This window comes from Eptatretus burgeri, chromosome 1 (genome assembly GCF_056783735.1).
Source record: "Eptatretus burgeri isolate ZD-2024b chromosome 1, Ebu_testis_v1, whole genome shotgun sequence".
NCBI classification, from domain to species: domain Eukaryota; kingdom Metazoa; phylum Chordata; class Myxini; order Myxiniformes; family Myxinidae; genus Eptatretus; species Eptatretus burgeri.
The window spans coordinates 142209181-142236068 of record NC_140961.1 but is presented as its reverse complement, the minus strand read 5'-3'; the positions used below and the strand labels follow the sequence as shown (position 1 = coordinate 142236068).

General features: G+C 42.3%; 1 pseudogene; it reads left to right on the top strand.

Moving 5' to 3' along the window:
- The window catches only part of LOC147035649 (uncharacterized), a 175565-nt pseudogene extending 155104 nt beyond the window's left edge, over positions 1 to 20461 (top strand).
- Positions 20462 to 26888: the final 6427 nt, after the last annotated feature.

Here is a 26888-nt window from a genome sequence, read left to right as displayed (position 1 = left end):
TTGAGAGTGAGGGAAGCCATGTTTGTATGAAACATACACCTGTTCTGCTCAATCGGATGGCCAAACACTACATTAAGATAGTTTTTTTTTTGATGGAATACACCAGAATGAATAAATTGCAAATCGTATCGGATGGCTTGAATCGCGGAGTGAAATATTTCGTGGTGTAGAAGGCCTCGTAAACCCTTGGTTCTCCGCCCTGCACAGCCTTGTTATCCTCCGCCACTGAAGGTGGACGGAGGTTGTCGTTTCACCCCTGTCTGTCTCTTTGGATGTGAGGAGGATATCTCAAAGGGTTATGGACTTATTCAGACGAACTTTGACGGACAGGTTGGGTGTGTAACACGGACGAATTGATTCAATTTTACTCAAGATCTGGATCCAGATCTGAGAATTTTTTTTTATTATTCAAGTCATTCTTCAACATTGAGAGATGGGCCCAAAAATTATACATAGCATGATATTTCAAAAAGCTGTGGATGGGTTTTGACAAAACTCGGTGGATGAGTTGGGAAGGTTCCAGGAACAAGGCGATTCAAATTTGATTCAGGTCTGGATGCAAATCCTGCCCATCAGTGAGAAACAAAACGTACACTTCCAGTTCCGGTTCTTGAGTCACGGTGGTGTCACTCAGGGTCTCTGTCGACCTTCTCAAAGATAAGTTTACCGAGAGTTTTTTGTTGCATTTTTGCTGATCACCGAAGGTGAAAGTAGGTTATGTTTTCACCCCTGTCTGTCTGTTTTGTTTGTTTGCCTGTTTGTGTGGAAGATATCTCAAAGTCGTAGATGGATTTTGATGAAATTTGGTGGAGAGATTAGGTGTGTAACAAGAACAACCTGATTAGAATTTGGTGAAGATCTGGATCCGGATCCTGATCTGGCTACTATAATTTTTAAAGTGATTCTTCACCATTGAGAGATAGCATGCTATATATCGCTTTTGGCCTGACCTCAAAAAGTTGTGAACGGATTTGGACGGAACTTGGTGTACAGGTCGGGGGTGTGACAAGGACAAATTGATTCAATTTTGGTGAAGATTCGAATCAAGATCCGGATATGAGAGTTTTTTTAATTTTTATGCCAAAAATGTATTGGGCCTGATATGTTCTCGTGGATTAGGCATTGCATGGTGGAAGTATGCGCTCTACTGGGTGCCCTTCTCGTTTATTACCCTCCTCTACTGGGGCTTGTGGATTTGGTCTTGATTTTCATGTCTATGTGTACGTACATGTGTCTGCAACCTTATCTCGGACATGTTTCGCGATGCAATCAAAGATGGCTGACTGGCGGCCATTTTAGTTGTAAAAAATCCCTGGTGTCGAACATGTCCTCAACCATTGCTCGGACATGCATTTACCGATCTTGTTCAAACTTGGCCCACAGATACGGAATGATGGCTTGCAAATGTGCGTCATTTCTTTTTGAGATCAGGTCCAAGATGGCCGACTGGCAGCCATTTTATTTGTAAAAAAAACCCCGATGTTGAACACGTCCTCAACCATTTCTCAGACATGCGTTTACCGACGTTGTTCAAACTTGGCCCACAGATACAGAATGACAGCTTCCAAATGTGCGTCATTTCTTTTTGAGATCAGATCTAAGATTGCCAACTGGCGGCCATTTTGTTACTTAATTGTGTTCCCAACCATTTCTCAGACACGCATGGTCTGATTTTGTTCAAACTTGGCAAACCCACTGATGATGATAGCGTACATGTTTGGTTCACTTTATTTTGTAATTTGATCAAAGATGGACGACTGGTCGACTGGCGGCCATTTTAGTTGAACATAAATATGGGCTACCCCTTTAACTCCATACAGTATAAATATAATTCACTACTCTTTTTTTCTTCTTCAAAAGACTGTTTTCAATATTTGACCTTTCCTTCTTCCCGTGTTGAAAAACTCCAAATGTTACAATGTTTCTTTTCTCCATTCTCTTCGTTCTCCTTTATTGCATCCTTCCTGTAATGTCATTAAACACATCCATCCATCCATTGGGAACATACTCTGTGCAGAGGGTCGGTGCCGCCGAAGCAGTCTCCTTGGCTATTGGGCATAATCCTGGACGGACACCACTCCGACACAGGATACCAGCAATCTGGCACTCATTTTTGCCGACCACAGAAGGATGACAGGCAGAGTCAACCCCACCTGGTATTAAAATCAACAGCCAAGTGGGATTTGATCAACCCTGCCTGGTATTAATTCAACAGCCAAGTGGGATTTGAACTCAGGATCCAAGGATCCCAAGTCCACCACCCTCACCATTAAGACAACACTAGGCATATGAAACATATCTCTGACTTTAAAAAAAATTCAAAACACCATTTTGCAATACATGTCGTATTCATTCAATTGTTCTTTTTTTTTTCCAACTTCAGTGCCAATGCACGCCACCTCCTTAAATATAACCTTCTCTGAACTCCTCACCTGTTATACCCTCTCCTTACTCCTCCCATTTTGCCCCTCATCCTACCTCCTCTCTTAGCACCTCTTCACTGTCCTCTGCTTTACTATCAGCACCTCCTCTGGTGTCCCAAAGTGTGTGGTGTTCTAACATCTGTGGGCTCCATTCTAACTGAACAGATATCTCACTCTCTCAATCAGTACACTCATCAACATCTCAAACATGTTTTTTCTTACCTCTCATCACACCTCCCCCTCTTCCCAACCCCTCAAATGTTGTGCGTCCCCCTGCCTGCTCCCTTCTTCACCACACCACTACCAAGTCTCATCCTTCCCCTCTCCCCACTCTCCTCTCACCCTCTTGCCCCATGGCAACGCCTGCTCACATCGCGTCTCCCTCCCTCTCAAAGTTCCCTCTCATCCCTCCCTCACAAAGCAACCTTTACTCTCTTCCCCCTCCAAGCTTCCATCTCAACTTTCTAAAAAACTTCCCCTCACACTTCTCCATTAACTCTCCCCTCTCACCCCTTCTCCCACCAACCTCACCTCTAACTCCCCCTTCTCCAACTTTCCTTCCTCAGATCCACAAAGCTTCCTCTTTCCCCTGCCCTCTCTCTTACAATTCATTCCTCCACCTCCTACTCATTCCTCCACCTCCTACTCATTCCTCCACCTCCTCCAATCTTCGACTTCCCTCTTCCCCCTCTTTTATTATTCCCCACTGTGCCTCATCCCATCACTACCGAGCCTTTTGTCCTCCTCCTTTTCCTCCTCCTTCTCCTTGTCCTCCTCATCCTGCTCTCTCCACTAGCTTTTCTGCAATCCCCCACTCACTGTCAACAACTCTCCCTACCTTCCTCCTCCTCCCTTGACCTACCCTCCCCCTCTCTTTCTCTCCATCCAAAGCCTCTTTCCCCTCCCTCTTCCTTAACAATGTGGACCTCAAACATCCAGGGCCTTCGTTCTCACCTGATAGGTCTTTCATACAGGTTGCCACTGAAAAACCAGACATAATCTGCTTTACAGAAACTTTCCTTCTTCAAGACATCTCTGACTATTTAGCTTCTCTCCCAGGTTACTCCCTCCTCCAGTGTGATAGACCTGAGCCTCGGCCTGGTGGCAGAGTTGCTCTATTCATCAAAAACTCTATTCCTCACTCTCCATGCACTACCCTCACTCCGCCACACCTCCAGGAATACCTCTGGCTACGGCTTCCTCTCCACTCCCACCTCATTTTTCCATGTGTGTTGTACCATCCACCAAACAGAGTTGACTCCATTTACATCTTGTTCGCTGAAAAAGATGGACCAACTTCTGTCCGCTCATCCCAACTTCTTTCCTCATATGTGGTGATTTAAATTGTCATCATGCCAATTGGTTGGGTGTGTGTACCTCTCCCTGACCTGTCATGGCACTTCAGCAAAGCACCTCTGCGACTCCTTGAGACTGACAAAATCTGTGAACTTCCGATGTGGATTTCAAGCAACAGTAATCCATCTCTTCTGGATTTGGTTTTGTCCAATTTCCCTGCAAATATCTTTTGTTTTTCCTCTGCTCCAATTAGTTCATCTGACCATATGCTTGTTAAAGTGGTCATCAATCTGGCAGTTATTAGAGAACCACCTCAGTGTCTCGAGTGTGGCAATTCACTCAGGCCGACTGCCAGGGCCTTCAAGAAGCCATCAAGCTTCTGGACTGCTATCCCATTTCTACTTTCTCTGACATAAACTCATCCTGGGAATTCTTTCAAAGAAATTTGCTCTCTCTCATGGACACATTTATCCCATCTCATCTTCAGTTGTCCTACCCTTCCTCCTACCCATGGTACACTGAAGCTTGTGGTGAGGCAGTTGTCCTAAAAACAACTTGCCTTTGCCTCATGGAAGGCAAATCCAACTGAAGGCAATCTCAGTTCCTTCCACAAAGCTTGGAACAAGTGTGTGTACACCTTCTGGAGAGCTGGGAAACAACAACTTTCAAATCTCAAGTCTGAACTCTCAAACCTGTCTCCCTCCTCCAAATTCTGGGGGGCATCTGGTTAAGTCAATTTCTGGTGTATGTTCCCCCTCTATCCCCTCCTTTATCTCAAATGGCTGCACAGCTGACACTGCACATGAAAAGGCTGAATGCCTAAAATTTGTGTATGCTTCGAAATCTTGTGTTCCAAACCCATCACTTTCTGCACTCACCTTACGCAGTCACCCCCAGCTGTTCCTGGACTCTGTGTCCTTTTCTCCCGACAAGGTGGAGAGTTTGCTGTTAAGCCTCGACTATGATTCTGCAACTGGTCCAGACGGCATCAGCCCACGTATCCTAAAAACCTGCTCCTCTGCTCTTGCTCACCCTCTCTCTGTTCTATTCACTCTCTCATTTACTCAAAATCGTCTGCCATCTGCTTGGAAATCAGCAAACGTGACTACTCTGCATAAAAAAAGGTGTAAAAACAGATCCCTGCAACTACAGACCAATCAGCCTTCTCCCAATCATCAGCAAGGTTATGGAATCCATCATCGCTTCAGACATTAAATCTTCCACTTCTCCAATGGCTTGATTTCCGATCATCAATTTGGATTCAGACCAGGTCACTCTATGCTGGATATGCTGCTTCTGCTTTCCCAACAATGGATGGAGGTCCTCAATGCCAGACATGAGATCAGAGCCATCTCCAGAGACCCGTTGCAAGCTTTCAATATGGTCTGGCAACCTGCCCTGCTCACCAAAGTCTCTTCCCATGGTATCCAAGGCAATCTCCACTCATAGCTCATCGACTTCCTCTCCTGTTGTATTCAACGTGTGGCCCTAAATGGAGTTCTTTCATCCCCTCTTCCAATCCAGGTTAGAGTTCCTCAAAGCATCGTTCTGGGCCCTGTTCTTTTTCTGGTTTTCATCAATGATCTCTCCGACTCTCTGGAAAATCCTCTATTTCTCTTTGCCGACGACTCCACCCTCTGCTGTACCATCTGTCATCCCCCAGATTGGCATGCAGCAGCTTCTTCATTCTCTGCAGATCTGGATAAAATCACAAGCTGGTCCATCACTTGGAACATGTCTTTCAATCCTGACAAATTTCACACTCTCACTGCGTCTCTCCAAAAGGACCATCTGGTAAACCCCGTCATATACTTTCTCAACAATCCTCTTGAAGAAGTCCTTTCATTCAAGCTTCTAGGTCTCACGATCTGCCATGATCTTTCCTGGGAAAGCCACATTACCTAGCTGGCCTCCAAAGCCAGTCGCCGACTGGGAATCCTCCGTCGTGCAAAGTCCTTCCTTGGTACACCTCAGCTACTGACGACATGCAAAACTTTCATCCACAGCCTGATGTAGTGCTGATCTGCCCTCTCACCTTTCTTGGCTTCACGCTGTAGAAATCAAGGTGTTTAGGATCGTTGGTATCTCCCACGATGAAGTTGAGTCACTGGGTCTCACACTCTCACCGCAGCCAGGTCGGTGGTCTTTCTGTCTTCTACTGTCTCCTCTCTGGCCTTGATCCCCCTACTCTGTCTGTGATCTGTCCCCTCCCTCACACACCCATATTTCCACAGGGTGCTCAAGGTCCACCTGTAACCCCTTCTGGTAAAACTACCAAAATCAAGAATCACTGCTCACCTTCACTTTCTTTCCTCTTTGTCCCCACCTCTGGAACAAACTCCCACACTCTTCAATCCCATTCTTCCCTCCAGGTCTTCAAAACAGCTGTTCACCACCATCTCATATCTTCCCCCATCCAAAACCAAAACCAAAAAAAACCATGTCCCTGTGGTGTCCATCTTGTATACCCCGTGTTCCCCGCCCCATCCCTCTCCCTTCCACAGATCTCCCAATGTCTCTGTTCCCTTCTGTGTTGTGCTTTCTTCTCCCGTCCCTCTTGTCTCCTGCTCCCCTTGTTATACGTTTTGTGTGTTCGCTCTTATTCGAGCCTCGACAATGTACACACAAAAAATAAAACTGTTCAGCCTGGTGAAGGTATATGCACTACCGAGTGTCATCTAGTTTTTCTCTGCAATATCAGTGCTTCCAGTTTATTCCTTTCTCTGTACATGTCACTCACAGTTGTCCTCAGTTTAGATGTTTTTTTTTCACCATGCACAATATAAATAATTACGAAGGAAATACTTATTTTTCTTGCTCAATAGATATACTTGTGTTTGTTAAGAATCACCGTTGGCATGTCCAGGACCATTGGATATCTCGTTCATAGAACTTTGTGAACACCTTGCGTGTTTGCATTGCTTGCTCCTTTTATTTCAGCAAGTATGATTTCAAGAAAGATTTCAGAAATGTGTTGTAAGTAAATTATGATGTAGTAGTAGTAGTAGGCCAAAGGCGTAGTAGTAGGCCAAAAATTCGAGTTGTCAGATCCGCATCCGGATCTTCTCTAAAATCGAAACAAGTTCGTCCTTTTCACACACCCAACTTGTCCACAAAATTTCATCCGGATCCGTGCAAAACTTTTTGAGATATCCTGTACACAAACAAACAAACAAATGAAATTGCTCGTTGAGCAAGGAATTGCCGGAATAACTTTGTCATATTTCCATGATCTCTGAAAAAACAAAAACCTGGAAATCAATTTGGTTCTTATAAGTCGATAGTGCTACGGTTTAATGAGTTATAGCACTTAGTTTGGTCATGATCAAAACTTGGAAGTCAATCGTACTTGAAATGGCGTTTTTATCGCAATTTGAAATTTTTGACCCGACCCCCCCCTGACGCTCGACCCCCGACCGCTAAGAAGGGTGTTGGCGTGACACCACAATGAGACGTATGGTTGGATGCAGAATTGGAAGATGCACATTTTGGATTTGGTTTGAAGTGTCGATACGACCATTTTAGCGGACGTTATTGCGAAAATAAGAACTTCGGTTTTTCGGTGACCTTGACCTTGACCTTTGACCAAGATTTACCAAAAACGACAAGTGTCTAAGTTGGACCATGGCCGACGTCTGTACCCAGTTTGGTCATGATCGTTGAAACGGTGTGGCTGCTCCAGGGTAAACAAACACACAAACAAACAGACAGACAGACAGACAGAATGACACACACAAGCAGACCAACATAATTGCCGAAATCTGAAGGATTCCGGAAATTAACAAACCCACAGAAAGGGGTGTAAACAACCTCCTTCACCTTCGGTGGTGGCGGTAAAAAAACTGTGCACAATGAAAGTATAATGATGGAAATTCTGTTATGAAGGGTTGATGGTTTCAGTTTCCAAGTGATTGGCTGGAATGGACATCTTGCGGCAGAATGTTCCACAAAGGGCAAGATGATGAAGGGGGCATTTTATTTCATGTTTCCAAATGTGGTGGAATTATTATATCACCCCCTATCCCCCCTCCCCCCTTTCCTTCTCTTCACCTAACAAGACATTAGATTCAAACTATATTCGTTTTCCAGTCTCATGACAGAATCATAAACCAAGATTCTTGAGAAAGCTGTGACATTGAAAAATCATGAAGGGTCATCACCTGAAAGGGACCTCCAGGAAGGGTCTTCTCCTGGAATCTGTTGAATCCAAAGCTCTCAATATTATTGAAATTTCCCATGATGAGGCTGAAGCACAAGGTCTGCTGCATTCACATCGCAGACAGGTCAGTGCCCCCCTTTTTTAACCACCTATCTGGTTCAAGTCGAGTTCCTTGTGCTCTTTAAGCTCTCTGAATCTCCCAATAAACTCCTGGTTGCCCTAGATATTCCAGTAACTTCCAAAATTCAAGCTGAGGACACACTCCAACTCTTTTATTACTCTTTTCTCATGTTTGTGGAACTGCCTTCTGGAAGCTGTTCTGTGCCACTCATCCCATAAAGGCCTCAAGCAGGCAATGCACTATCTATCAATCATCTCCTGTCATCAGCCATCCGCGTCTGCAGTCTTTTCTACCCCCGTTATCCCTGCATTGGCCAGCTCCCTTCACTTGTGGGTTGTTGTGTTTCCTCCCTTCATCTCTCTTCCTGTTCTTTACTTGCTTTGGTTGCAGCGCATGTTTGTCCACCTGTGGCTCCACTGCCCCACTGTCAGTTCGTTGCCTCATTCCCTCGGTCACCTTGTTCTTTCATGAGCCTCAATTTTGTAGAAAAAGGTGGTGGACATCACAAGCAACCAATATTGTCCATTTAGAATTGGTCAGGTTACCAGGCCAAAGAGGTTATTTGTTTTTTGTTTGTTTTTTGAAGATATATAGACCTCAAAATGTCAGTGAAGTCAAAGCATCAACATTTTTCGTATCAATCTGTGAAATAATGTGAAGTCAAGGATAACGCAAGTTCCTGAAATCGATGCATGGCATAAACAGCCACGAGATCCATTTTCACTTTAATCCTGAAGGTGAGAAATCATGACCTCGAATGAATGGGTTACCGCCGCCACCAAAGGTGGACGGAGATTATGGTTTCACCTCTACTCTGTCTGTTTGTCTGTGAGAGCAAGATATCTCAAAAAAGTTTTGTACGGATTTGGACAAAACTTGGTGGACACGTTGGATATGCGACAAGGACAAATTGATTCGATTTTGGTGAATGTCCGGCCTGTAAGTGGGATATTGTAAACTGTTCAGCCTAGCAGAGGGCTGCGATGTACCAACTATTGTCCTAGTTGCACATACAATGGCCTAACCTTGCCTGCCAGACAATATCCATTCCACTCATGATATGGTATAACATGATATTGCTACATTTGCAACTCCTCCTTCGCCTGTGCTTGTCCATTGATGCTTCCCTTGGGGGGTAACCTATCCAATAATATGACGACAAGGGTTCAGCCACTGTATAAGTGCCATGCACATCCAGGCCAAGCCAAACAGGGGAGAGGAGATTAACTCACTCCCCGTCGGTTATTATTGAGCCAGATGGGTTTTTATCTACAATACAGTAGCAACATGGCAGTTCTTCTGTCACTTTCTCAGACTGCACAAGCTTAGAATCAAAATTCTTAACAATGTTATGGTCAACCAGACTTAAACCCACAACTACTGTGATACCCTGTTGCGATCGAGTGTCCTCACCACAAGACCACCACCATGCCCATTCATTTATTGATGTTTCCTTGCCAGATGCGAACTGATAGAAACTCAAACCTTTAAACGGAGTCTTTACAATGTATGGAAAGAGAACAAGGAAATATTTATGATGTTAATTCGAGTTAATATCGATTTTCTTGTCCAAAAATGGTGAACGTGACAATTCCTGGACTGTGACTTACTGTGAATGAACATCATCATAACCATTCCAAGGTCCAATCATACTGTACTCCGAACATGTGTCTGTGTATTACTGTGTCTGTAATTCTAATAACTTGGTAGGTGCACTATACATGCCTCGTGTGATACAGACGAACAGTGTTCAGGTTTAAGGGCTGCGTCCTTCACACAAAATGTGCGTAAGTAAAGTGTTGAGTAAAGTTTGATTTGCAATCACAAGGATCGGCAATCAAACTATCCAACCCACTGGACAACCACTGGAAGAAGTGCAGTCCCTGGAGCTCCTTCGCCTCACTATCAGCCATAACCTTTCATGGCATGAGTTGCAGTCTGGGTACCCTACAAATAGCAAAGGAATTCCTGAGCAGCACCGAACTCACAGTGTACGAGGCTTTCACATAGTGGTGCATGTAGTATGGCTCCCCACTTTGGCTCGTGCTTCTGCTTCCTTCCATGCTCCTCTTGAGCCGATCAAAAACAAGGCTTTCCGCAACAGTGGATTCTCAAATCAGGAGGTGGATTCCCGAGGAATGTCGCACTCATACCGGCGTCAAGTTGGTGGATTCCCTATTTAATGCAACCTTACATCTGCCGTTGCTCTCCTGCCCTCTCCTACCTATTGACTCCCCAAGCCACACCAGGTCACACGCATTCCTTCTCGAAACCTCCATCTGCTCACCCAGCCAAAATCCAGACTGGTTCCCCACCTGCGTTAATTCATCCCCTTAGTCTCCCAATTGTAGCATCGTGTGTCTGAACTCCCTTTGCCTGTTGTCTCGTCTTCCTCTCTTCGGTCTTTCAACTGTGCTGCCCATCACTACCCTCTGCACTCACCAGTCATATACATCCATGATCTGTTTACAGTAACGGAGAGGTCAAAATCATATTGCAGGAAAAGCGTTTCATTTGTACTGCAGATGGTATATGAAAGGTCCCAATAATTGGGAAACACTGCCTCCCTTTAAACATCCAGCAAGGGTTAGATTGGCCTTCGGAGAAAAGTCTCCTGCCAGAACCTCAAGTTGATAGCTTATGCCCCACAGGTGCAGGGTGTGTGTTTAAGGCAGCAGGAGAAAGAAACGACCGATTTCAAGCAAAAATAAGAGGGCCAGTTGTCAAATTACTTGAAGGCAGGAAGTTAAGAAATAATAAATGTTGTTGAACCATAGTGTAAGCATCCAGTATAACCACAAAACACCTGTTCCTTCTGACACTGTACATTCCGACCACATGTGGGAGGTCTTGGGATCAAAGCCTGAGGTTGTAGGGAGAAACCTTTGCAGCAATCATGAAGGGATTGGTTGTTTTGAAAGCAAGTTTTTTTTTTTAGCATGCATTAGCATTATCCAGGGGAGAACAAACTCGAAAGGATGCATTTGCTGCCAATGGTTGAATTACATCTTAAGGACAAGAAATCATCTCAAGATTCAAAGCCAGTCCACTTTGCACTCAAACTAAACTTGATGAAAACAACAGCTAAACAAAATTAAATAAATTAACGTGCAAGTTATTAATTGGTGTTTTCATATTCTCATGATAAAACTCTTTTTTTTTTTGAAAAAAATTAATGCCAAAAGCTCAAATGGTGAATTAATAAACACGGATGCGATTACAAAACCCGGCGGTCTCGTGCTGACGCGCGGCGGATGGGCTAATAAGACCGACTTGTACTTACTGTGACTTTTCTCTTTGACATTTTGACCCAATTATATTAATTAGTGTTCTCCACAATCTCATAAGAAGGGATTGTTGAAAATTTGATGACAAAAGCTCAAATGGTAAAAAAAAAAAAAAAAGTTATGGCCTGGACACACACACACACACACGCACCTGCAAAACCCCGTCTCCAGCTGCGCGGTGGACGGGCCAAGTAGAGAACAGTTTCGCATCGAACCTTTGGGAATGTGGGCTCCAAGGAATCCTTAACCAGAGAAAAAGTACTTTGGAACATATCATTGTGAAAGTTCGTGGAATTTAATTTTGAGTCTAATGAATCATACAATTGTCGACAAAGTGATTGTGAGAGGGTTGTGGCCTATGTTTGTTCCTCCACGTGCAATTATTGCAAGTGAACAGTGAGCTGTTATGCGAGGACAAAGCAAGTTGAACAAACAGATAGACAGAGGTGAAAACATAACCTCCTTCACCTTCGGTGGTGGAGGTAACAAGCACTCAACCCTGTGAGCATGAACCTCTTGGCACAACCTCCCTGCGTATCATCAGTGAGCCCCTTACATGTGAAATAACTCAGCAAAAGAAGTCTCAAAATTGACAGGAGTCAAAGGACAGGTGACCGACACATAAAAGAGATGGAATTCTCAACCTCCGTTCTTATCCGCAGCCATTGCCGCAATACGCAGGTTTCACAGACGTATACTGGAACAGTCAGAGAGGAAGAGGAGGAGGGGAGGGGTAATGTTTAGCTCAAAATCTCTCCAGCGTGATCCATCAGAATGCTTGGAGCCAAACAGTGTTCAAGGATAAAGATGCTGCTGTGTGTAGGACACGGCCTTCACCCACACATGCAACAAGTTCTTTCCAAGAAGGGCAATCTCAGTCGCAGCCTTGCCAATATCTTTCCCAGCACCTTTCACTCATGCCCCTGCATTGCAGCGAATCCTCCTGGCTTGGGCTGCTCCCACTCGTCCATATCCTTGCTTCTCGCTCAGGCTGTCTGTCCTCCTGTTGTAGCTTCTGCAATATATATTATGTCGTAGCTTAGACAAAGGTGTTATATATATATATATATATATATATATATATATATATATATATATATATATATATATATATATATATATATATATATATATATATTTAGCACAGAATTAGTTTCTTAAGTTAATTTTATCAGTGTTTTCCAATTTGGGGGCCAGCCTGGATCCATGGCTGCAGTTTTTTTTTTACCCTGTTGCCAATATTTCCAACAGCTTGTTACCAGGCCATCACCATGAACCATCACCGAGTTTGTTGCCTGGGTTTCAGTGAATCGGGTGCACCAACACCTCGCCTCTTGCTGACGGGCAGCTTTGGATTTGGCCGGACATGTGCTTGACGACTTGCAAGTGGATTCGACTTCGAGGTAGCAATTCCTCCATTGTAACCTCGTGTGAGGCAATGCTCTGCAGCTGTCCCTAGCACAATGGACGCTCATCGGTATTGCCAAGTGGAAAGTCGTTTTGCCAAATGAACACAATTTTTTAATGGCCAAGGACAAAAAGGCACAGTTCACAAACTTAATGAATTAGGCATATTCTACATACCAGCTTGAACAATTGATGTGCTTCAGTGCAGTAATTACAAATTCCTTAAAGTGAAACAAAGCACAAAGAAGCAGAAGAACATCAGCTACCAATGTTTAAAAGTATCGCCATTTATACCTTTACCTAATTGATGGATCACTATACTAATTGCTCTGTCTGGCCTTCAATACCCACTTGGTTGGCTAATAAGGCCAAACTCCAACATTCACAATCCAGATGTACAGAATCATTTTCTGCAAGTGCTACACATTCAAATGTGTACAAACATTGCTTAAGATATGTTGAAACCTGCCAAGTAACCATTCTTATTACTAGTGCTGCAATTAAGCTAAATATAGCATAACAATTGTGCATCTTGTGAGGAAAGCACCAAATTTGGCACACCAGTAGCCTAACATATTATGAATAGATTTGGATATTGGGCCATCTCAAATTCAGCCGCTGATGGCTGTGGCAGCCATTTTCCACTGCCATCAAAAATTTTGAGATGGCCCAATATTGAAATCTGTTCATAATATGTTAGGCTACTGGTGTGCCAAATTTGGTGCTTTCCTCACAAAATGCACAATTTTTTTGCTATATTTAGCTAAGTTGCCCCACTATATCCTGTGCGTGCAAAGCAAAAAGGGCATTAAAGCAAATGGTTCACTTTGTCTGTCTATCTGTCATATTCTGTCGACAGACATCAGTTTATGATTGAGGAACAACTTAATTTCAGCCAAATGTTATATTTTGAACATGAATCGGAACATGAATTGAAAAACGAACCTGCAGTTTAGCAGTACTTTGGCTCTGTCCCGATCACACGTGCACAGAGAGGAGTGATATAGTTTTTTTTTTTTTGTCTGTCTGTCTCTTTGTCTGGCAATCAAGTTAAATTGAAAATAATTCCAAACAGGAAAATTACTGTTTTTAATGGTGTCATAAAGGACACAAACAACAGGCACGAATAGCTAATGTCACATGTTAAACTGGAAGGGCATTCGGTGGAGCGCGTACCTCCGCCACGTAATTCCTGATCCACGAGAACATATCAGGCCCAATACATTTTTTAAAATATCATGGGATACAATACTACATCGTTTTTGACCCTCATCTCAGCAGAGCATCCTCAGCTCTGGCTCATTCCGTTTAACCCATGGGCTTAATCATATATGGTTACCATCATGCCCGTTATGCAAGACGCACGGATCATACGAACAGATATCACACTCACAAATGCAAAGCAAGAGTTTAAAAGATTCTTCCCATGACATTTTTCTCAAGACCGTGAGGGGGAAACGTTTTTGGCCCAATTCTTCTCCCAACCTCTGGCCAGGCCTGATGTTCGACTGATGGTGGCAGCAATTTTGAATTTGTTCAAGGTGCCGATGACAACTTCCCTCCTCTTCGTCAAACACACTGTGGAATCTTTAATGTCCACCAACGAATGCTGGCAGGTGAGACATCCGTCTAAATGTCCAGCTGAGGGGATGGAGCACTCATTGATGGTTCACCGTACAAGCGAAACACCAGGATGACAGTTTCTCGCTGGGTTAAGATTCGAACCCAAACGACGCAGCTCAGAGGTGAGTGCGCACACCTGTATAAACTCTCCTGCCGGCCCTCAAATGACATCTTGTTGACAACTTGACTTGCAACCTTTAATGTTGCTATTTTCGATAATTTGTATATAAATCTAACGACAGATTTATCTTCCAATAGAACAAACAACAACTGAATTCGTCTGAGATGGTGAAAAGTGTTCGGTGTTTCCATTTTCCTCAATATTGAAAATGGAATTGTACCGGCTAATGCTACATTCAACCTTCTTCCGGCTGATGCTCAATGCCAGCAACACCTGTTGTGCCAGCAACACCTGTCTTCCGAGTTGTGGACGAGCACGAGTGATCCCTGCTGGACCTTGTTTCCCTCTGGGTACATCGTTTCACGATACCGGACCACCGGACTTCACCTCGTAACACAAAACCAACTGAGCTCACTGAATCATGGGTATGACCTTGTTTATGAACAAGACATTAATAGACGTAGTCCATCAACTCCACGGCAGGTTAAAAAGTCCCGAGTGACGCCCCCTCTCCCCTTTCCTCCATTTCATATGTTCCACATAAACTTTGATTAAACTTTGAAAGAATGCTGCAAATACGAATGAGGCAATGCTAGGACTGTTTAAACTTTAAAAGGTCCATAAAACCTCATGACAAATCTAAGCAAGTGTTGTATTTTACGATAATGCAGACTCGTTAATGTCGAAGTGTCCGAGTATGAACGTAGTTTGTACGAAAAAGCTCATTCACAATCATCGTGCAGGTGGCACGCTGAGAAACGTTGTTCTGGAAAGCAAGGCCCCTTCCCCCAACTTCCTCTTTTCCTCACTATTTCATCCCTCCCTTCCTTCCTTCTACACTTCCATCCAGGATTTCCAGGTGTGGTCTCAGGGGCTGACATGCTTTCAGAAACACGCACCCAAGATGACTGTTCAACATGGTTAGGAGCACAATGATAATCTTCAATATGGTTGGGAAGACACAACTTTGGATTTATAAAAAATGTTGGCTTAATGCTGAAAAAAAAATTGTTGGGATGTTGGCTTAATGGTTAGGGTGGTGGGCTTGGGATCCTGGAATCCTGAGTTCAAATCCCACTTGGCTGTTGAATTAATACCAGGCGGGGTTGATCAATTCTCACTCAGCTGTTGAATTAACACCAGGTGCAGTTGACTCTGCCTGTCATCCTACCGAGGTCGGCAAATTGAGTGCCAGCTTGCTGGAATACTGTGTCGGAGTGGCGAACCGTCCAGGCTTGTGTCCAACAACCAAGGAGACAGCTTCGGCAGCACCAACGCTCTGCACAGAGAATAGTCCTGATGGATGGATGGATGGATGGATGAATGGAAGGTTCATAAGCACATTCAAATATTCTTTCTTATGATCATGAGGATCTGAAAATAGAAAGACTATACATTTCTCATGTAGGATTACACTAATGTTCCCGCTGTATTGAAATGAGATGCCCTAAAAACTTGTTCAAATTGTTGTTTAAACTTGTCCTTTTCAATTCCCCAATAAACAAGCTAATATGTTTCATTTACAAGAAACAAGAACTTCCTTTTCAAACAAAACTATGATTTATACTGGACCAAAGTTACGAAATTTGCCTTATGCAAACTATTGGTGTTGCAGGAATAGCTTTAAACACAATCTCAAAAGTGAATTATTGGAGAAGTACGAGGCCATGGGCCAGATGTGGCCACCGTGCAAATCTATGTTTTTTTCTGAATCCCCTGGATATACTGAACACGAATATGAATGTTGACATTGAAAATTTTGGGATGCACGACCTGTTTCGACCTTTTGAATAGGGGTACCCCCTAAAATTATACTTTTATCGATTTGCGTAGAATTCAATTTACGGATGGAATCAAAATGGCATGCAGAAGGACCAAATCATATCCAATATACACGTATGATGCATCAAATTGAAGATAATTACATTCTGATCATCTGTATATGTCTAACAGTGCTGCACATTAAATCTAAATGAAATTATATACATTTGAATATATATTCCCCATCTTTCGAATAAACACAAAATCAACACTCCGTATTCCTCGATGAATATATTTGACATTGATTATATGAATTTTATTGCAGGTACAGACTATTCAATGATAGTGAGAAACGGTATTAATTACCTTTTATTTTCTGAAAATATCAAGCAACTATTATGAAAATATACAACGTTATCACACAATAAGCATCAAACGGATATTCACACAAATAATTACACTAGGCTGCATTTGAAATATTTTTTTTCAGACGTCTAGGTTTTCTCAACGGTTCTTATATTTTTTTTCATGCTGAATTCAGAAACGTATCTAATTTCACTCAATCAGGTCAAGGAAAAAAATTAGCATTTTTTAAATTCAAAATCGGACTTACATTGACAGAAAATGTACAAACCATACATATAATGACACACAAGTACACTTAATGTGGAAGAAAGTGCTTTCTCAATTACTTTCATTTCAATTTCAGAAAAATATAGATAAATCATTGTTTCTGGCAACACCAAACTTCAGTCGCTCCAGCAGTCGCTGTTTTCCTCCGTCTTTTTAATGTTGAATTTCACATTAACGGTACTTGTGCATCATTTTATCTATAGTTTGTACATTTTCTGTCAGTGTAAGGCTGATTTTGAATTTTAAAAAAAAATGCTAATTAAAAAAACAAAAATTTTGATTTTTTTTTTTCCTTAAAATTGAGATAGCATCATAAAAACTTGACTTGATTGAACGAAATGAGATACATTTATAAATCCAGCATGCAAAAAACATTGAGAAAACCTAGACCTCTGAAATGACGCAGACCAGTATAATGTCTTCAATCAACCACATTTTGATGAAATACACATTTGCGGTCACTTTTATGGAAGAAGATGAATGGTTCGGGCCTCTCCGACATCTTGCTGGAAGCAGGGTTGATATCTTCAGGTTCTCTTCAAGGAGTACTCTCTGGTAAGCACTATGATAGAGCAATGCAATGTCATAAGATCTTAGTGGAATGTCTTGAGAGACTTCTACCGTCACAGTACCTTGTGAGCATCGGTGAAGACGAGGTATAACGTCATTACCAGAGGAATCAAAGAACATTCTGCAGGATGTACAGAATTCTCCTTCGAAAGATTCCCTGGAAACAGCCCAGTCTGATCCTGCAATACAGAATTACCTTGATGGATATCAGAAGTATCGAGAGAGCGTGAGGTCCGGGCATCTAGGCAAGACTGGCCAACTGTGGATATCGTACATGGACCATGTACGGTTAGTGATGTCTCTCATCCATGCAATTAAACACAACAACTTCCTCCTATACGCGCACTGCATGCAACAGATGACGAGCCTCTTCTTCAGTTTTGGGGGTCACAATTATGCCAGATATCTGACCTTTTCTGTATTCCTTGCCAACATCGAGTTGTCGCATCCTGGTGCTACGGAGCTCTTGAAGAGAGGGGTTATTCGTGTTGCTCGATCATTCATTCCCGGTAATCGATGTGTGGTTGACAAAACCATGGAAGAAACTTTTATGCGTCATGCCAAGTCCCATGGAGGAGCTGGTAGCAGTGTCATGGGTGTCTCAGGCCTCCTGACGAATTATGACGCATACCAACGCTGGGTTCGAACAACCCATGCTCGATCGCAGGATGTCAATACCACCCTGAGCATGGCCGGCATGTTATCTGGAACAACAGCAGGAACCAAGCACCATGATCTTCGTCCATCCAAGATCCTGAAGGGAGAGAAGCTGGTGGAAAGAACACGAAAAGCAGTTGAAAGCTTCATGAATCTTTTCGAGGTCGAAAGCAAAAATCAGCTAATGATCCTCTCGTCGGGCGCCACAGCATCTGAAGAATTCCAGAAATATGTCTTGAGAGCCGAGCAGGCAGTCAAAGATGCTGATAAAGCCTTCATTACCATATGTTTGGAAGCAGGACGGGACTTGTTCGAGCCAGTCAAGCACCTCAACTTGAAAACTCTCGCTGATATGAACAATATGAGCAAAGTTACAACCACTAAGAACAAAGTTGTAAAGTACCAACAACAGGGAAACGTCGTTTTCCAGCTGCTCATGAAATCACAAATCCACGGCATACAACTGGACCTGAGAGAACTTCTCACCTACCCACTCACTCCTGTATCATAAAGTATTGGCACTGCTGATGATTTCATGGCCAAAACCGATAAATCGAATTCCTTCACTTTCCTGACGAAAGACCAAGAGGATGCTGCCCAACCTCCGAATGACGAAACACTTGTCATTTTTCGATGGCAATGCCTGTTTCTACTTCCTAAAGGAGATACCAGGTAACTTCAGCCAGATATGCGAAAAAGTGTTCAACATCCTGCCGAAGTCAGGCGACGTCGTGTTCAGCACAGATAGCTACGTACCCAACTCTGTGAAGGCGATGAAACGACTGAGGAGAGGATCCGGGGACAAACTGATTCTGAAGGGGGGAAACACTAAAAAAAAAAACCTGCAGATTGGAAGTTCTTCTTGAGCAATGATGAGAACAAGCAACAATTCATTGAACTCCTCACTCGACTCTGGAGCCAAGACGCATATGTCAGCAAGTTACACGGGAGGAAATAATTGTGACTTGTGGCGGATCAGCATATCTACTGACATCTGAAGACGGTCTGTCAACGTGTAACAGAGAACTGATCACACTAAAATCCACTCAAGAAGAAACTGATTCTTGAATCATTCTGTATTGCGAGTATGCCAGGAGTCATAAGTACAGCCACATCAGGGTGAAGAGTCCAGATAGTGATATATTTGTCATCCTCATGCACTACGCTGCAACTATGATAGATGTGACGATCTTGTTTGACACAGGTACCAGGAACAAGAAGAGGCTTATCGACGTGACCGAAATTGCCCGTGGTTATTCTACACAGCATTGAACAGGCAATAATGGCTCTTCATGTATTCAGTGGCTGCAACTCGACCAGCGCTTTCAAGAGTCCAGGCAAGGTGAGGCCACTGAAGACCCTTTCTAGGCTGCCCAAGTTTGTACCAGTTCTAGCTAGATTAGGAGACACGTGGGAAGTACCCGACGACCTGATGGATGACCTGGACGAGTTCACCTGTCCGTTATCTGGAAGACTTCGTACTCGGAGCGTCGATGAGTTGCGGTTCATGAAAATGAATGAGCTGTATGCGAAAGATGATGACCGTCTCTCCCATCTCAAGAAGAGCCTGGAGCAACACATCCGGAGAGTCAACTTCCATCTTGGCATTTGGAAAAAAGCCCATGTTGCAAATCTTGAGATCCCTGAGCCAAGTGATGGACAAGGGTGGATTTTAGTTGATGGGAAGCTGGAGCTTCTTTGGTACGATGGAGGGGTCACTGAAGATTCAGCGAACATCAATGACTCGGACTCGGACATTCTAGACGAATCGGACTATCTTAATGGAGACAGCTCAGAGTCTGAAAATGAGTAGGATTAGTTGCAATTCACGTTAACGACAGGAACATTCATTTCTATTGGAGTATACTTCTGTTTTGAATTGTTTAGAATATATGTTGTATTTAAATACTTATCATGTTTGAGATTTGGTTATGTTATTTAGTTTCGTGAATATTGTATTCAATATGATGCAGATATAATGCAAATATATAAACACTATTTTATTCACTCTGAAACGTATGCTTTCTGCAGTCTGCATTGGCACTGCAAGTTGTAGATGTATGTTTCGAAATATGATGGATGAATATGGGAATAAATATGAAGGATAATGAAATAATGCACGTAAAATATTCTTGTATTATAGGTAACTGACATGATCCGGATTATGGAGATATAGACTGGAAATGTTGATGTACAGTGAAATATCTTGCAGTTTGGTAATGATGATGGTGGCCATCTTGGATTTTTTGGTTGCTTTCAAACTATACTATTAAATAATATTTTGTGTGGTATTATAATTAATTCTCTGTAATCATGGTAATAGTTTGTCAAGCAATATTCCATAAAAGTGACCACAAAGGTGTATTTCGTAAAAATGTAGTTGATTGAAAACATTATTTGTCTGAATACCTGTTTGATGCTTATTGTGTGATAATGTTGTATATTTTCATAATAGTTGCTTGATATTTTCGGAAAATAAAAGGTAATTAATACCGTTTCTCACTATCATTGAATAGTCTGTACCTGCAATAAAATTCATATAATGTCAAATATATTCATTGAGGAATACGGAGTGTTGATTTTGTGTTTATTCGAAAGATGGGGAATATATATTCAAATGTACATAATTTCATTTAGATTTAATGTACAACACTGTTAGACATATACAGATGATCAGAATGCAATTATCTTCAATTTGACGCATCATACATGTATATTGGATATGATTTGGGCCTTCTGAATGCCATTTTGGTTCCATCCATAAATTGAATTTGACGCAAATCGATAAAAGTATAATTTTAGGGTACCCCTATTCAAAAGGTCAAAACAGGTAGTGCATCCCAAAATTTTCAATGTTAGCATTCATATTCGTGTTCAGTATATCCAGGGGATTCAGAAAAACATAGGTTTTCTGGGAGATGGGGGGGGGGGGATGTGGCCATATCTGGCCCATGGCCGATCCAGTATGTAACAAATTGATGTAGTAATCACTTGGAATAAATAAGCAACTAGAGAGGTCAGAGAACACCTTACCGCAAGTAGTGTTTTCAATTAAAATAAAATATTGACTTTAAAGGTTGTTTTAAAAAAATCTGGAGGTGTAGCACCGTTGAAGCAAGTCTTGTGCACCACCTTAGTTAACATGTCCAGGTAATGCAAAATTGGATGTTTTTGGAAGCGATTGGAAGGTGATTTGTGTTCCACATTAAGGAAGTGTATAATTAAAATTTAAATAAAATTAAGATTGTAAAGGTCGTATTAATAAATTAATTTTCTGAATTTTACTGCCATTGATGCTGGAGCTGTTACCCCACCTTATCTAACATTACATTAGCTATTTGTGCCTGTTGTTTGTGACCTTTGTGACATCCTTAAAAAACAATGTTTCCTGTTTTGGAATGATTCTCAATTTTGTTTGACTGCCAGACAGGTAGAGTAAAAAATTATCATTCCTTTCTACGCATGTGCAATCGGGATGAATTCAGAGCCAAAGTACGGTAAAACTACAGGTATGTTTTCTGATTCATGTTCCGATTCGTGGTCAAATTTATATGACACTCAATAAAAAATCAAGTTGTTCTTCGATCATAAACTGACATTTCTGGATGGACAGATGGACAGAAGTGAACCAATTGCTTTACCCCACTCTTCGCTGCGTGTACGATCCATAATGAGCGATATTACGATGCTAATGCAAAAGGTATCTTAATACCTCCGCCACTGAAGGTGAAGGAGGTTATGTTTTCACCCCTTTCTGTCTGTTAGTTTGTCTGTGTACAGGATGTCTAAAAAAGTTGTGCACTCATCTCGATGACATTTTGTGGGCATGTTGGGTGTGTGACAAGGACGAACTGATTAGATTTTGGTGAAGATCCGGATCCGGATCTGATAATTAACCTCCGACATCGAAGATGGACGAAGGTTACTGTTTTCACCCCTGTCTGTTTGTTTGTTTGTTTGTTTGTGAACAGTATTACGGAACAACTCCTGGACGGATTTCGAAGAAACTTGGTGGGGGGATAAGGTATGGCCCAAGGATCATGCCATTACATTTTGGACTTGGTCCAAAGTCCAATATGGCCGCTATGGCGGCCATTTTGAAAAAATATTTGAATTTTTGTTTTTGCATTCCTACATGTTTATAGTGATTTCCAACCAAAAATAAACAAATTTGTTAGAGAAAAAAATAAAATTTGCAACTTTTTTTCAAAAAAATTTCGATTTTATTTGAAAAATATTTGAATTTTTTTTTTTGCATTTCTACATGTTTTAAGTGATTTAAAAAAACATGTTTTAAGTGATTTAGCCTGGTGTTGGCGCAGTGGTTAGGGCAGCGGCTTGGGATCCAAAAGGTTCTGAGTTCAAGCCCCGTTGGGCCACTGAATAAATACACCAGGGGGTTGACTCAGCCTGTCATCCTTCCGAGGTCGGCGAAATGAGTACCAGTATACTGGGCCGGTGTATACCCCGGTTAAAATAGGTGTACTATATCCCTGTGTCGTAAGAAGCGACCAGGGTTGCGTCAGGAAGGGCATCCGGCGTAAAACATGTGCCAAATCACTATGCGGATCATACGGATGATCCGCTGTGGCGACCCCTAACGGAGCAGCCGAAAGAAGAAGAAGAAGAAGAAGAAGAAGAAGACATGTTTTAAGTGATTTCCAATCCCCCCCCCAAAAAAAAAAATTGTTAGACAAAAAAAAACAAATTTTGCAACTTTTTTTCAAAAAAAAATTCGATTTTTTTTTGGCATTTCTACATGCGCGTCGATCTAGTTTAGTTTATTCAATCGTGGTCCAGTAGAGTCTGATCCGTTTTGACCTACAATGAATAGGATATCAGGTTCACTTAAGTGACCCAGCAGTATTGGCGGCGGAGGTTTTGCACTCTACCGAGTGCTCCCCCTCTAGTTTTTAAGTGATTCTTCACCATTAAGGGATGGGGCCAAAAACGATATATAGCACGATATCTCAGAAAGTTGTGGATGGATTTGGATGAAACTTGGTGCACACGTTGGGTGTGTGACATGGAAGAACTGCTTCGATTTTGATGAAGATCCAGATTCGACTACGAGAATTTTAAAGTGATTCTTCACCATTAAGAGATCGGGGCAAAAACGATATATAGCACGATATCTCAAAAAGTTGTGGACAGGTTCGGATGAAACTTTGTGGACAGGTTGGGGGTGCAACCTCGACGACTCAGTTAGATTTTAGTGAAGATCCGAATCCGGATCCAGGTACGAGAATTATTTAATTTTTTAAGTGATTCTTCACCATTGAGAGATAGGGCCAAAAACGATATTTAGCATGATATTTCAAAAATGTTTTGGGCCCGATATGTTCTCGTGGATCAGGCATTACATGGCGGAGGTATGCGCTCTCCCGATTGCCCTTCTAGTTTCACAGTATTTCATTATTTCTGTCTCTTCATATTATTAATCACACTGCATTGTTATCGGGACCTGAGATTTTACAAGTCATGCTTTTAATCAGGTTCCTCCACTATCCTCATAATATGATGTACGTTTCTCGTATTTTGTGTTTGATTGATACAAGAGTGGAAATAAAAAAACAAACTGAACTGAATCTGTTCTGCTGTACTTCGTCCAAAGCAACAAGATGTTCAAAGATGATCATGCCATTGAAGCTTCCGGAAAGCGTTTTTTAAGAGTGAACTTAAAGTTTGAAATTATTCTGCAGAAGGAAAGAAGAAATGTTACGCCGTTTAATTTTGCACTAGTTTAAACCATTCCAGCTATTTATCTGTCAGCCCCACAAGTGCGACTTCACAATTAAACAGCTGTTTTGGCATCCGTGCTGTAAATATTCTTCCCTTCCTCCATCGGACGTGAGAAGGTACGTCACAAATGAAACAGGAGAGGAAAACGCGCACGCCGAGAACACCTGGACGTAACCGGTGTGTTCAATGCTGCCATTTTCCTCAAAACAGAAAAAGAAACTGCATCAAAATAGGGTTAACAAAAAAAATTGCTCCGATGAAGGGTTAATGCCTGAAACATCAGCTTCTCCTTGGTTCCCACAGCGGTTAGCACACCTCCATCAACATCCTGTCAAGTTCATCAATTGAAATGATGAATGGCTGGTCCTCCTGAATGCCTCTCGTGGGGAAACTTAGCTAAATATAGCATAACAATTGTGCATTTTGTGAGGAAAGCACCAAATTTGGAATACAAGTAGCCTATCATATTATGAATAGATTTGGGTATTGGGCCATCTCAGATTTTTGATGGCAGTGGAAAATGGCTGCCACAGCCATCAGCAGCTGAATTTGAGATGGCCCAATATCCAAATCTGTTCATAATATGATAGGCTACTAGTGTGCCAAATTTGGTGCTTTCCTCACAAAATGCACAATTGTTATGTTAAGTTGCCCCACTACTCCTGGGAAGTGAGATATGAAGTAAGGATATTGAACATTTAAAAAAGATTGCAAACAACTCTGATTGGCCAAGAAAGTATGAGCAGTGAAGAAGAGCAATGAATTTGGATGAAAATGTGCGTCATAATGGCACCAATTATTGTTACTTGTCTCCTCAATGACATGCATGGAGAAATGAATGAATGCTAATTATACACGATTGCACATCAAACCTCGATTGCTGTTGTAGGGTTTGTTTATACAATTAGTAGCCCCAGCTTTTAAATGGTACTCAATAGTTTCTTAACCTCCGAGGAGTACCAACGACCACTTATAAAATCTTGCTCTTCCTGTCTTTATCCTGCTAATGTATCTCAGAGCCCGCAGGGACTTTTGGAATGAAATTTTAAATCAATAATGGGAACAAAAAGTATGCACGGATGACAATTGTTTTGACCTTGACCTATTTTTAAGGTCATGAACTAATTATAGAGATTTTAACATTTTTCGCCATAACCCAGCTTAGGTTTGTCCAATCGGAATGAAATTGCCCTCTCTAGATAGCCGAGAGCAAGGCGCGTTAACGCTTTATTTAAATCATACCCTCTGGGTTAAAGGTCATGGTCAAATGGCCGCCTGACAAAAAAAAAAAAACATTTTTGGTCATCGTTCAATTTTGCCAATGCGGGATCGCAAAGACCGCTTGGCCTTACAAGGTGTTCCTACATCATGATAGTAGATCTGCAATAACCTGCACACCTGATAGTTGATTAGTGTCAACCTATTTTTTCGGATTGTGACCTAATTAACAAAAAACACCTTTTTCATCATAACTTGAATAATTTTCCTCCGATTTTCATGATGTTGAGATTTCAGGATAGATTTTAAAAGGGTACATCTTTTCTTAATTTACACTCTATCCCTAAATGTTGAAGGTCAAGGTCATATAGCGATCCGAACAAAATATTGGCTTTCATTGGATCATGAGCCGGGGGAGGCTTACCATTGGCGAATGATTTGTGATCGCAGAGCAGATATACAGTTGAATGTATTCATGGTGGAATACAAATCTCTTTCAATGTCTTTGGATTTGTATTTTTTGGTCGGTAGCCCCCAGCCAAATCCAATAGTTGAGGGATGCTTTGGTATGAGCATTCTTACATGGATAAACGACGTGTTTAGGGTTAATACTCAGATATGGAAACATTAAAAACCACTTGGCATGAATTAAGGATAATAATAACAACAACAACAACAACAACAACAACAACAACAACAACAACAACAACAACAATAATAATACTTTCACACACCTGCTATTTATATTTCTACGGTCTTTTGTTCATCCCAACATCCATTCCTTCATAAGACAACACTACCATTGTTTATCACAGGTTGGCAGGATGGTCTGAAGGTACGCATACTCACCTCAAAGCAGTCTAGCCTCGATTAGAATCCCGACCCAGCTTTCACCAGTCATCCTGACTTTTTACAGGCAGGGTGATTCGTCGATCGATTGACGTTAAGCTGGGCATCCCGTCTGCCTGTATTACTTGGTGGAAGCAAAAGATCCCACCGTGTCCTTCGCGAAGAGTTGGCGGGCTATCGTCGGCACCCTGAACAAATTACAAATTTCTGCCCAAACCTACAGGGGGCACTGCATCGGCGACACAGCTGCACCCGAAGCCAATGATGCTATCTCACAACCTTGTGCTGCATACAAAAGAAGAAGACTGTTTGTCATAGCACAAGCTATAAAGACAGCATTGAGGCGTGCCCACTCACCTTGGAGCTGTCAAGCCTGGATTCCAATATCGACCTGGCTAGACCTGTCACCTTGTTGGTTTGTATGCAGAGCAATTAATGAATATGTGTGCCATCACCCAGATGGACGTTAAAGTGGGTACACCCTCTGCCAGCATTAATTGGTGGATACTAAAGAACCCACGGTGTTCTTTGCAAAGAATAGGTGAGCTATCACTGGCAAATTGAACAAATTCCAAATTCCTCCTGTAACATACAAGGGGCACTGCATCAGCAGCACAGCCACGCCTCCAGTAATGATGCAATTTAGCAGTAACATGCTGCACAGGAATTAATTAATTAACTGTTGGCAGATAGCATATATATATATATATATATATATTGTTGGGAATTCATGCCCGCCGGCGTGCGAGCGGCCACGTAACTCGAATCGCGGCATGTCGCCCACCGGACGGACAATTCTGTCGTGACCCTCTCGGACTAACGCCGGGAACTAGTCACGGGTGGGCCTTTCGGCCTCACCACGATCGTGCCAATCGCCCCCCCCCCCCCCGCGTGGGATAGGGTTGTTCGCCAAATTCGACCTACCTAAGTACCCACACGGAGGGTAGACCGGGCGATCGCACCTCGCCGCAGGTCGACTCCGGACACGGGCTACTTAAGCGACCCGATAACCGAGCGGTGT